The 13914-nt window shown below is 38.3% G+C and overlaps 1 long non-coding RNA gene across 1 annotated transcript; it reads right to left on the bottom strand.

Moving 5' to 3' along the window:
- Nucleotides 1-6426: 6426 nt before the first annotated feature.
- On the bottom strand, nucleotides 6427-13410 carry LOC145481254 (uncharacterized). The gene is made up of 2 exons (XR_014048605.1): nucleotides 11678-13410; nucleotides 6427-8810 (listed from the first exon to the last, which is right to left on the bottom strand). It is a non-coding gene; the product is annotated as an uncharacterized LOC145481254 (long non-coding RNA).
- Nucleotides 13411-13914: the final 504 nt, after the last annotated feature.

Here is a 13914-nt window from a genome sequence, read left to right as displayed (position 1 = left end):
TTCGAACTCAAAAGAGAGAGCCAAACAATATAAACAGAAAACGGTTCTGTCCTCGTGTACCGGTTCATAAGAACCGATACAAGATGGATAGATAGATAGATAAACTTTATTTAAACACGATAATAATTAAAGCTAAAAGCTTGTGGGGTCGTGTATTTAAATTTAACTTTGCTAAAAATTCAAAATTACGATTAAAATGCTTATATTACAATTCCTAGATTTACAATAAAATTAATTATTTAATTAATTGCTAACTAGAACCATTACTAATTTAATCTACTATATGATTACAATAAACTAACTAAAACTAATTGTATATAAAGTCACTATGTCTGTGGCGGGTTGTCGAAGCCGACAGGGCGTTAAAGTTAAAATCTTTAAAATAGGTTCTATTTACAACCTGCTTTCTAAGGTCGAAAAAGCTTGAAAAACTTTTATGTTGTTCGTGGTATAAAACTATGTTCCAAAGGACAGATCCCTTATATCTAAGTGAGTCTTTCATAAATCGCGAGTTAAATCGTGGTATAGAAGAAAGTTCTTTCCCTCGGAGCGAATAGCTGTGGCTGGAGTTTTCAAGTATCGATTTCACCAGGGGCTCGGGCAGGCTGTCGTTGTTTGCCTTATAAAATAGTCTTAGGATGTCGAGCTTATAATACAGGGAAAAGGTAGACCACTGATCATATTTGAGTACGTCATTTGTCGACATGTCCTTGGGCAAGTTGAAAATGATTCTTGCCGCCCTACAATGTAGTCTTTCTATAGAATCAAGTATGTCGGAGTTACAACACGATCCCCACAAAACTAAACCGTATTTTACAGAGGGTAGTATTACTTTAAAATAAAAATCCTTTAGCACGCCCTTTGGACGAAATCTGGATCGTTTCAGTAAGTTCAGCTTATTAGCAAAACTTTTCTTGGTCTCAAGTGCCTGAGGTACCCAGCTTAGATTTCGATCGACAGTCATGCCTAGCAGGCGCGTTTTTACAAATGACCGGGTCTGCTAAATCTGCGAGCCAGCGAGCCATGCGAACCACGGTGCGAGCCATGCGAGCCATGCGAGTCATGCGAGTCATGCGAGTCATGCGAGCCATGCGAGTCATTTTTGCGAGTATTTTTTTTTTCTTCAATTGCTCTGGAAGGTCGTCGACTTTTCACCAAGAAACATAGATCTCGCACCCGACTATCACTAAACTATCAGAACTATCGCTATAAACCGCCCGCCCGCCATCTTGAAAGCGGAGATGACCCTGGGGACGAGTATAAACGGTAGAACCTCGCTCCCAGGGTACTCTCTCTTTCTCTGGGGGCCCCTTCCCTGGGAAATTAATTTTAAGGTACCAGTTTTCTCGCGCGGAAAGTAGATCACCATCGTGCGTCGCGCGTGAGAAACACGCACGATAGAGGCGCGAGATTTAAACCCGCAAGACCAAAACAAATATGGCGGCGCGTGGCTTTTTTCACGCAAGGTCACTTTTGTACAGTTGGAGACGAAATTCGCATATAAAGGAGGCTTTACCTGCTGGAACAACTTTAGTCAATTTTGTGTATTTAAGAAAAATTGTTTCGGGAATTCAACGTTTCCCAAATTTCAAAGGAAACTCGATCGATCGTGACAGCCACCAAGAGCGTATAAAGGACTGGCAAAACATAGCAAATCTACCCAGAATTTGTGTAAAAACCCTACAGAGTAAGCCCAGGAGGTTGTCTTTAACGACAACTACAACTGCAAATGATGTTTTAGCAGCAAACAAAACAAAACACCTGTTCGGAGCCCGCTCCCCCGCGCAGGCACACGAAGCAGTCAGCGGTAGTCAAAACAGCTCATGAGCAACTGCTGATCTTATAAAGTCTGGATTTTTGAATGCGCGCCTACGCGCGTGGGAATAACGGAACTCGCGAAGGCTTTTACATGAAAACAAGCCCGGTGACCCCTTCTTTTTATTGTTTTAATATATCATTATTATTGAGAGGAAGCGTCAGAAAAAAAAAGTTAAAAAAATTCTACGGAAGGAAATTTGCACTTTGTACAAATTGTCGTTTTTCCAAGTTTACAAGAAATCGGCTCCGTAAAATTATTTTAAAATTGTTGTGCATTTTCATTTTCTGATGCCAAAAGATATTGATTAAAAAAAAAACTGGAGGTCACCGCGTTAATTTTTTAGTTATTATTGTCATAAGCGAAAGATCAGGTCTGAAAAATCCTTTTAGAATGTTGCCATGGTAACTGCTGACGACAAAATAACAGCTGTTTTAGGTCAAGTATAAATTATACAATCCAAACCTACAAAAATATTACAGTGGCCCTGGTCTGCCTGTTTGTTCTATTCTTACAAAGTTGTGAGCCGTGAAAAACCTGAAAACTGGTCCGAGCCACCTTAAATTTAGCTACAAAAGTGCCTACAATTGAAATATTCCCAAAAGAAAATCCTAATCTTGCTTCGGTTACCAGAACTATTGCTGGTGCGGCAAATATGAAAAATGCTCTAAACACCTGTACGTCGTGCCAAGTCTTGCGTCATAGTAATGGCTGCCCTGAGTGTGATGAATGTTTTTCTTTGTTTCATATTTTTGTTGTTTGGAGAAAATTTCGTCTATTCAAGTCGCCCAGGATCCGCAAAAAATAAAAACAATGCGTCAAAAATTTATTAAGGTTCAAGATTAAAGTAAAGAAAATTTTCTGAGAGAAACGTCCGGCTCCACCGCCCCACCGCTACTCGAATGGGTAGGTGAATGGTATCCATTGGCACCTGTCATTCATTGATATCCACGTTGAAAATCATTCAAGAAAAAAGAGAACAGTACTTCAGGGCAATTCCATGTATTGGCGTCAAGAATGGTGAGTGAATCGCGTAATTTTAACAGGTTCGCTCTTTAGTGAATCAGAGTTATCAAAACTTTGTCGGTTGGCTGACTGCCGCATGTGGTTGTCTCTTCCCTTAGAATTTAATATTGCAAGAATTTAATACTCGATCTTATTCATTTTTGTTCCGTTGCTCTTGTTCTTGTTCTCATGTGAATATAAATGTAACAAATAAAAAATCTTAACATTTGTTCTAGGGCTCTGTTGCTGGGTTCCCTGTATTGTTCATGTATTTTTCCCGCCGTTTAGTTCCCGCTTTTAAGTCTCGTGATCTTTTCGAGTGTGCATGTAATGGCGAACGTCGACAAACGTTGTAGTTGTGTATGCGATTCACTCGAAGTAACGACGGATAAGACGGATAAAGACGCGGACGATTGATGGAATTATGCACAAGCAAACAGGAGCGTCTTATTGGAGTGTTAGTCGAATTAAAGTCAGTGAACTAGAGTGAATCTTGCCTATTGAAACCGAAGGAATTGGAAATTGGCCCTTACAGGCTCGCATGACTCGCATGGCTCGCATGGCTCGCCCTTTGGCTCGCATGGCTCGCTGGCTCGCAGGTTTATAAAACTCCAAAAGACCCAACAATGTTCAGCAGCTAAACAAAGGTTCGTAAAGAAAGGAGTACAATGGTTATTCCCTCTGTGTACCAGTACACCAGGACACAACTCAGAAAACCTCACTGCAAATTTACAAGACTCGTATCAAAATAATTTTTGCTTATCCTGGGTTAGCTTAATGGAATTTGCTTAATGGAATTTGAACAACCCGGTCCAGGAGGCTTGGCTACATCTATATATCACATTAAGTGTTTTGCTGGTTTTGTTTGATTTGACCAACCAAAATCTTGTGAGTTGGATTTTTTAAAGTGTAATTTAAGTGTCAACATTTTGATATTTCGGTGTACTGATTATTTACTTCAAATCAATTAAACAGTATTAAAATGTCCAGAGCATGAGAAGGTGAGTGTCCAGAGCAAGAGCTGTGAGTTTATGGAAGACGTGCAGAAGCAAAGCTCAGTGCATACGTATGAGAAGCTCGGATTCACTTTAAAGGTGACTCAAAACAGTTTCCAACACTTAGATTTGATGGGTCTTTATAACCACTCTATCACTTGATGCTACAATCACGGTATCCAAAAAACTGCCCAATCATTGGTGAACGCGTTGTTATCATTTTCGTGACACAATAGGTTACCATAGCAACAGTATGACCTCCTAAAAACACCCTTAATTGCAGCTTAAGGGGCTTATAGAGTGGTGTGACATAACATGATGCTTACATGACGCTGTTTCATGGCTTTCGGACGGAACGTTTGCAGGCTCAAATCACAGATGGTCTTGGAATTCTTGGAAACTTTCTTGGAAACAACATGGAGGAGGCCACACGAAAAACAGCACTGGAAGAGTTTGTAAAGTGTCTTCTGGAAAATGGAGGAGAACTGGATCTGGACCGTGCAGTATTACTTCTTTCCCAAAACAACCGTAAATTTGTTTTAGAGTTTGGCGCGCTGGAATTCGTCAAAATGTTTCCGTAACTATTCAAGTCAAACCAGGCCGAGGAAACGATAGTGATTGTGAAGTTAGATGTCCGTCTAGAGTTTTGTCCTAAAGTTGGAAAGACCGGTGGATGTACTAAAAGAAGATGTTATCTGTTACATTTATGCCCTTTCTTTGTCAAAGAAAGTTGTAAATTTGGTGATAAATGTAAAAGATCGCACGATTATGGCGACGAGCACACGACCCGTGTAGTGAGTTACCTCCGTCTTGAATTTCTTAGGGGTAACCCGAACACACTGACCCCCGGTCCGCGGACCCCACTACGGACCGATCCATGGACTCCCCGTATGGATCCCCTCTACGGACCACCTCCAAAATAGGATAAAAATAAGAAATAAATATTTCAGTTATGGGTTGTCTAATAGATCGGGTCGGCGAAATCTCGAACGTTACATTTTGCAAATGTGACATTCTTGGTTTCAGCCTCGGGCGCAAGCTATATCATTGATGATGATGCCTTTTATTACTCCGTCTCGGAGCATAGGCCACAGATAAAGCGCCTCCACCCTCCTCTGTCTCTGGCCATCTGTTCGATCTGATTCCAGGTGTAGCCTTTTAACTGGGTGGTCCTTTCTGTGTCTCTTTTCCAGGTGTTTCGTGGTCTTCCTCTCCGTCTACTTCCCTGGGGGTTCCAGCCCAGTGCTTGTCGGGCTATGCAGGTGTTTGATCTCCTAAGCATATGTCCGATCCATGTCCACTTTCTTTTCTTAATTTGTTCTTTGACGGGTAGTTGACCTGTAGTCTCCCACAAGGTAGCATTGCTGATAGTATCTGGCCAGTAAATCTGGAGGATTCTGCGCAGGCATCTGTTTACGAAGGTCTGTAGTTTTGACACGGTCTTCTCTGTCATTCTCCATGTTTCTGAACCATAGAGTAGTACGGGCTTAACATTTGAATTGAATATTCTAATTTTAGTGGCTGTTGTTATTTCCCTCGATCTCCAGATGTTCCCTAGGATATTAAATGCGCTACGTGCTTTCCCTATTCTTGCCAGTACATCCTCGTCCGTTCCTCCAGTGATGTTTATGACACTACCTAAATATGTGAAGGATGTTACATCTTCTATGTCACGGTTTGCTATACTGATGTGCTCATTTGACTTGCTATTCACCCTCATGATCTTTGCCTTATCGGTGTTGATTTTGAGTCCTAGTTTTGATGAGATGGCTTCAAGTTTTGAGGTTTTCGCTTGCATCTGGGAGTGGGTATGAGACAAAAGTGCCAAGTCATCGGCAAAGTCCAGGTCTTCGAGTTGGTCTACAAGGGTCCACTGTATGCCATTCCTAGAGTAAGATACTGTCTCCTTCATTGCCCAATCAATGGCAAGAAGGAAAAGGAACGGAGATAGGAGACCACTGGAAAAGTTGAAAATTTACAGAGTATGTAAATAACATGTAATTAACATGTAAATAATCAAAAAGAGACTGTAAAGAATAATTTACATGATTTTTCCCCTTTTACATGTTTTGGAGGTTTCATGTAAAAAACATGTAAATATTTTAAGTGAAACATGTAAATGATGAAGAAAACACTGTAAATGTTTCAAAGCAAAGGGCTAGGATCATGTAAATAACATGTAAACTGTTCCTGCAAATACTGTAAATAGCCTGTAAATTTCTTGTGATTCAACCTGGAAACCCGTAAATAACATGTAAATTTAATACAGGGAGGCTGCCATAATACTGTAAATAACATGTAAATAATAAAGGGCAGGCTGTAAACAACATGTAAATAAAAAAAGGGAGGCTGTAAATAATATGGGAAATGAAAACAGGAGCCTGTAAATAATGTGTAAATCAAAAAAGGGAGTCTGTAAATAACATGTAAATCGAAAAAAGGAGCCTGTAAATAACGTGTAAATCGAAAAAGGGAGTCTGTAAATAACATGGAAATAAAAAAAGGAGCCCATAAAGAACATGTAAATCGAAAAAGGGAGCCTGTAAATAACATGTAAATCAAAAAAGGGAGCCTGTAAATAACATGTAAATCGAAAAAGGGAGCCTGTAAATAACATGTAAATCGAAGAAGGGAGCCTGTAAATAACATGGAAATCAAAAAAGGGAGCCTGTAAATAACATGTAAATGGAAAAAGAGAGCCTGTAAATAACATGGAAATCGAAAAAGGGAGGCTGTAAATAACATATAAATCGAAAAAGGGAGCCTGTAAATAGCATGGAAATGGAAAAAGAGAGCCTGTAAATAACATGGAAATCGAAAAAAGGAACCTGTAAATAACATGTACATTGAAAAGGGGAGCCTGTAAATAACCTGTAAATTGGAAAAGGGAGCCTGCAAATAACCTGGAAATGGAAAAAGGGAGCCTGTAAATAACCTGGAAATGGAAAAAGGGAGCCTGTAAATAACATGGAAATCTAAAAAGGGAGGCAGAAACTCTGTACGATAAATGACTTGTAAATAATAACTTGAAGAAAAATGCATGGAATGTACTGTTTTATTGTAATCAAATCTGTTGACCTTAATTATAATAGTAGAAAATATGCAAATTTATAAAGAATCAGAAGTTTATTGCAATCAGAACAAACTCAGTAAAATTCAAATAGTTTTTATATGCCATGAATAAGGTTTACAATGTATACATTGCAACAAATAAAACATGTTTTCTTTTCTATCTATCCATACCAAGACGACTTAAATAAATGTAATTTTGTGCATGGCCAAAATACTGTACTGTAAAATACCATGACTGCTCCTTTAACCGAATTCAAGCACTTTTCAAGAAGACTACTAAAATTCAAGACCTTTTCAAGATTGTGCGAAACCATGTCATATTCAGCTCTATTTAATTCATAAATAATAAAATTATTAAGAACTATACTGTTGTCAGCTACAACTAGTAAAGATTTTGCAATTTAGGTGTATTACTAAATCAAAATTGTTTGCGAATAGATACCTGTCTTAAATATACACTAAATCCACAAAGTCAAATGTAACATAACGATAATACCTTTGTCATAAAATGAATGAATAAACTGTTTTTTCTTACTAAGTAATTAATGTAGGATTAAATTAGCCTTAATTATTATGAAAAATGGGGGAGGCACAATGACCTCGTAGTTACATGTAGTGCACTCAACTCCAGATCGAGCGATCCGGGTTCAAGCCCTAGACGGGTACATTCTGTTGTGTTGTTGGGCAACACACTTTACTCTCAGTGTCTCTCCACCCAGGTGTATAAGTTGGTACCAGCGAATTTAATGGTGGGGTAACCCTGCAATGGACTGGCATCTCATCCAGGGGGAGTACAAATAGTACTAGTCGCTTCCTGCTACAGAAAGCGGGATAAGCTCCAGCCTGTTGGGCCATGTGGCTCGTATGCGGGCTTTACCTTTACCTTATTATGAAAATTACTGCAATGTAAGTGTGAAGTATTGATCAACTTTTTTCATAGAGTGAATTGTTCTTTTGAAATAACAGAAAATAGGGAGAAAAAACATTTACCACAAGATAGAGATTGACATTTTAAATTCATCATAAAAACATTCATGCCAAAGGAATACTACATTGCATAACATAAAACAAGGCTTCTGACATCTTTTAGGCTATGTTTACAAAGTCACAGTTTCCTTCTTTTTCCAAAACTGTACGGAATCCAAACAATACAAACATTTTGGACCCCTGACAAAACATTCACTGTAAACAATATTCAAAATTTTATGTTTTCTTTTTGTGATCAAAAAGCTGTACTGTAAAAAAAAAATGCATAGGGGGCTTGTTGAAATTGAAAGGCCTATCTAGTACCATAGTTCCCACAACACATCATAAGTTAATAAATTACATGTATTGTTCTGGTACTACATGTATGTAAACATAGCCTTTTCTTTTTATGATGAAATCTTATAGCTGCTGTATTGAACAATAAGTATCAACCTAGCAATCTAAGATATTTAAATTTGATGCTAATTCACTAACACAGGTAGGTGATACTTCAAAGCATTAAAAAATGTTTAAAGTGGTTGAATTTATGCCAGAAAGCTGCCAGACCATATCAAAGTGTTGAAGGTCACCATGTTAGACTGTAATCCACCAGGGGCCTATTTCTCAAAGGTCCCAAAAAGTTTTCGCACCCAGAAAGCCACACCAAAATCTCAAATCTTATGCTAACAGAGCTGTTTTAATTGCTTATTCTCAATATGAACAAAGGTTTCCTTCACACAAGAACTTTCAGGCATATACAGCTCTTAGTTTTTAGACACAGCTCAATTAAAGATGGCTTTGTGGGCCCGAAAAGTTTCCAGGACCTTCAAGAAATGGGCCTTGGACCCCTTATAGAGTCATAAGTACTGTAGACTTCTCAGTGGCTGATTTTTTCCTGATCAAGCATCAATGCCAAGGAGTATGCATATATTGACCACTCTCAATTTTAGTTCATCCTACAAGTAACATAAAACATTTCGTTAAATAAGATAAGTTATGTCTGAGTATGAATCAGCAAATTCTGTGTATGATATCAATCAGCGAATTTTACACGGGAGTTATTATTTTGTTTCTTATCATTCCAATTTATACTGTGACCTTTGAAATCGGACTGTAGCCGGTCATGTTGACTGGCCAAAGTAATTTTAGCTCGGTCACGTCTCGTTTCTGACCGTTCAGGATATTTACGCAAAAATCAAGTACATGTAATGTGAGCCAAATTAAACCCACAAATATAGTTTGTTTGTTCCACTCACTGCTAGACCGTTTAAAAATTGGCTTAATATTTTTCCGAACGGATTTAACCCCAGTCACTCCAATGGCATTCCTATCGATCTTGAACGCATGACAAACAGCAAGCAAATGGTCTTTAGCCGTTCGAACAGATACATGTATGCATTGGTGTATGTTTTCATTAGAGGTCATAATAAAAAAGAGATTAAAAACTCTCAGATTTACAGTTGGGGATTTGATTGTTTATTCAAGAATGAACAACATGACCGTCTCAACATGACATGACTGGTCAACATGACCGGCGAGTGAAGCTTTTGGCCAGTCAAGTCACCATTCTGGCCAGACATTGCCCATTGACCGGCCATTATTTTGATCCCTGGATATTCATCAATCAAACAGATCTTACATCTACATCTGTAGCTACTGCGTGACAAAAACTTTGCATCTCTGATTGGAAGGTACTGAATGTCAGAGGATGTAGAAGAACTAAACTCAAAATGTGTGGCAGTAAATATTCAATGTTCACTATCTTCTACATTGTAATATTCATGCACAATAAATCAAACTCCTATCAAACAATGTTTAAATAATAAGTCAAGTTATTTGCAAGCACAATTTGATTGTTTCTTATGTGCACTTATGCTCTATTGGTGGACAAAGGTACAGCTGATGTCATAAATGTTTGTTTTTGTTTCTTTGTTATGTATTATGAAGCAGATAGATTCTATGTTGTCATGCATCTGTTCAGTAATAGATCACAGAAGACATCAAAATGTGGTAAGAACATCAGTGACACATGCCTGAAAAATTCACAGATTCTGTGACAAACTCTGGTAATGGCTTATGTGAATATTTTTTGTTTTTACCACATTTTGGTGTTATCTGTTATCTACTCTGGGCAGAAAAAACCCAGGTCTGATTTCCTCAGCCAAGTAAATTTTGCTCTTGGGAAGTGAAAATAGAAGTTCAATGGCCCGGTGGGCAAGTGAAATTACAATGTAGCCTCAGTGGTCTTGTGAGTCTGACTAAAAATGCCAGCTTGATAAATGATAATTTCCAGTCATTCCATTTCAAAACTTAAGACCTGAAAGATTAGTTAATTATTAGGTTGAAAGCAAGAATTAGTTAGGAATCCGAGCATACTTCATTCGCATTTGTCCTCTAATTTCCTTACTGGCCACCACACTGGGAACTAATATTTAAATGGGGGCAAGTGAAAACTGAAATTGACTGCCCCACTGGGCAAGTGACTTACAATTTTTTTTCCTGCCCTGCTACAGATGAATGAACAGATGCATGACACATGAAACCTACATGTATTTGGTAAGAGCCCAATTTCGTACAAGTAAAATGTACAGCTGTAACAGGGCTCTAAAGTGCTGTCTGGTCATCCCAGGGTAAGGCAATCGATTGAAATTGATCCGTAAATTGATATAACTCGATAAATTGAAATTAATGTAAGTGTTATCAGTGCTATCAATCAATTGAAAGAAATTCATACTCACATGCTAGAGAAGTTTCAAGTTATCGATTTGATTTTACCAAATTTATCAGTCATTAGAGAATCAATTGAAAGTTGGCCTCTCTTTGTTAGTTCACATAAACTGTAGAAAAATTGTGTCCCTCAACACAATGTTTGATTGTAACTTTTTTATGTAGATTTCAAAGGCACTACCAAAGACCCCCAAAACATAGTCCCTGATACATGTATGCCAGCAAAATATTCTGTTTACAAGATACAGTGTTATGTTTTTATGCAATTGTATTCATGATTTCATATTTCACTTTATATCTTTTGTTCACTTCTTTCTTATTAAATGTTGCTTAAAAGATAAGCTAGTATCAGCAAAATTGATAATGCTTATTGAAAATTTGATCACAATCGATTACTCATGACGAATCCTTTTATTGATTTCTGATATCATTGACTACTTTCTATTGATTGTTATGAAATAATCGATTGACTATACTGTGTCGTCCAAGACAAGTAGATTTTCCTGCCTGGGCAAGTTACTCTTCCTTTTTTTTTTTTTTTCAAGTCCTGTGTAGTTTTCATGACAGTTTGAGGTACATGTATACCTCTTTATAAAGTATCGTAGTGTTTTTTTTGTGAAAGAAAATTTCACAACATTTAACTTACTATCAGCACCAGTGGGTGCAATGTCCATGTACAGTTGTGTAGCATATTGTAACTTGCATGTAGGTACAACTGTAGACACTTGAGTAATTTCAGAATACTTACACTAGCATAAGAGAAATTTCTCTGCTGAAGATGGCACATTACATTTTAGCTTACTAGCATTCACATCAGAGGGCAACATAACCTTACAAGAGAATGCATCAGAAGGAATCATAAGGTGCATATAAGCCAATAACAAATGTCGCACGCTCTTACTCGGTTATCGAGAACAGATAATAACAGATAATAAAGCTCTTTATGCACGGCAGGTAAACATCAACAAAGTCGATTCCACAAGCAATGTAACTTCTCCTTGATAATGACACATTCACAACCAAAGGCAAAACGAAATGTAAACGTATCTTGACGTTACTTTACTCTACTCGTTCAATTTATGCAAAACTTGCTTACCTGTTGTTTTTGTTGCCTGTAATCGCTATCTTCAGCTTGTGGGTAACGGAAAACTTTGCCTTGAAACCGTGCACGATGACGAAGCGAAGGTAGAGTGGATTTTGGCCCGCTAAAACAGAGCTCGAGTTCGATGCAAGTTCCAACGAACTGCCAAACATGGCGGGAGAACCGAGAGGACCTGGTACCTAACAAGAAGACCGCTGATTCCTGTTTGTTGGAGATCGGGTACTCACAAGGCTGGTATGCTCTTACAAAGGGACTGGGATAACAGTGACGGCAATGAAAGCACAGAACGGTAGAAATCACCCAAAAAAACAAAACAAAACAAAACAAAACAAAAAAAATGTCATTTTGGTACCGAAAAAAAGTCAGCTATCATTTTCGGAAAGGCGATAAGTCCTAACGTTTTCGGGAAATGGACAAAAAAGCCCTAATAAGTACGAGAATACTCAAGCTCCTCTAGAATAACCGAACAGATAAATTTTTTTTTTGCGCAACCTAAAATTAACCTATAGAGCTTTCAAAGTACACCAGATAGCCTAAAACAGCGTTTCAAAGCATTCGAGAGAAAACGGTCGTTGGGCCGGCCGTGTCCCTTATGGTTCCCTGCCTAACCTAACTCGCGTCAGTTCAAACTCGGTAACCTGGGCTCTTTCCGTCTTGAACTCACACAACACGTGACGCTTTCATGGTCCTTCATGAATAAATACGTACGTGTCCGAGAATTAATTTTTCTCTTTTCTAGAGACGTAAGCTTGGGACGCCTGCATGCGCAGTAACAATTCTAGTTTTATTTTGACGTTGTGGATGCGCGTAAAGTTCACAAGAAGACAGCTTAGTGCGGTGTCGATCAATGCAGCGATTTAGTTTGGTGCATACCTTCTAACCCAACCCTTCAATTTAAAGCACACTATAGCACATACTTGGACTTTAGAGAAGTTCAAATGCTTCAACGTAAAAGGCACCTTAATGGAGGCTTCACGGTAGGTTTACGGAACTTTAGGGCGGTGTTACATTTTAACTTTACGCGCCTTTAAAAGGTCCCATTTATATGTTCTCGGTTACCCGAGACAACCCTTCCTCCCTCTCCCCCCCGTCCCCCCAAGTTTAACCTGGCCGGGGTAGCTTTTCATTCATTTCTTTGCAAAATCCAACCAACCGTTTACAAGAGGATAGCGAACCTGTCGGTAACTTGGAATTTACATCATTTGAACAGTCTCCGTTGGTTGAACCGTTACACCAGAGTTATATTAAATAAGCCCACTTTTCCATTACATGGCTTTTGCAGGGTTTAGGCAGGCCCTCTCTTAAATTTAGATCTTTTTTTTCTAAGAGCCTCCATTTTACATTAACGTGGTCTTAACAGCTTTTCGAAAAGCCCCCATTATCTCATTTAAATTGTTTTCACAGCCTTTGCAAGGTCCCCCTTTTTAATTTACATGTTTTTAACAGGCTATTTACAGCCCCCCAACGCACCCGTGCAACTTCTAGGTTTTCCATTTACATGGTTTTTACATGTTTCTTACAGGCTCCCTTTCTTTCATTTACATTGTTTTTACATGTTTCTTACAGGCTCCCTTTCTTTCATTTACATTGTTTTTACATGTTTCTTACAGGCCCCCTTTTTTTCATTGACACGGTTTTTACATGTTTCTTACAGGCCCCCTTTTTTCATTGACACGGTTTTTACATGTTTCCTACAGGCCCCCTTTTTTCATTGACACGGTTTTTACATGTTTCTTACAGGCCCCCTTTTTTCATTGACACGGTTTTTACATGTTTCTTACAGGCCCCCTTTTTTCATTGACACTGTTTTTACATGTTTCTTACAGGCCCCCTTTTTTCATTGACACGGTTTTTACATGTTTCTTACAGGCCCCCTTTTTTCATTGACACGGTTTTTACATGTTTCTTACAGGCCCCCTTTTTTCATTGACATGGTTTTTACATGTTTCTTACAGGCCCCCTTTTTTCATTGACATGGTTTTTACATGTTTCTTACAGGCCCCCTTTTTTCGTTTACATGGTTTTTACAGGGTTACAAACATAACATTTCCAGACTTTTTACAGCATTCACTTGAATTATTTACACGTTTCTTACATGGTTTAGCAAAGCAATTTACATGTTTTTTACAAAGGCAGATACTGTAAAAGTGCGTAAAATATTTTACAGGTTTTTACATGTTCTTCAAATGATCATTGTCGACAAAGACAATGTAAATCACTATTTACAGAAC

This window comes from Orbicella franksi, chromosome 3 (assembly GCF_964199315.1).
Source record: "Orbicella franksi chromosome 3, jaOrbFran1.1, whole genome shotgun sequence".
NCBI classification, from domain to species: Eukaryota; Metazoa; Cnidaria; class Anthozoa; order Scleractinia; family Merulinidae; genus Orbicella; species Orbicella franksi.
The sequence above is the reverse complement of the archived record's forward strand: the minus strand, read 5'-3'. Positions and strand labels throughout refer to the sequence as shown.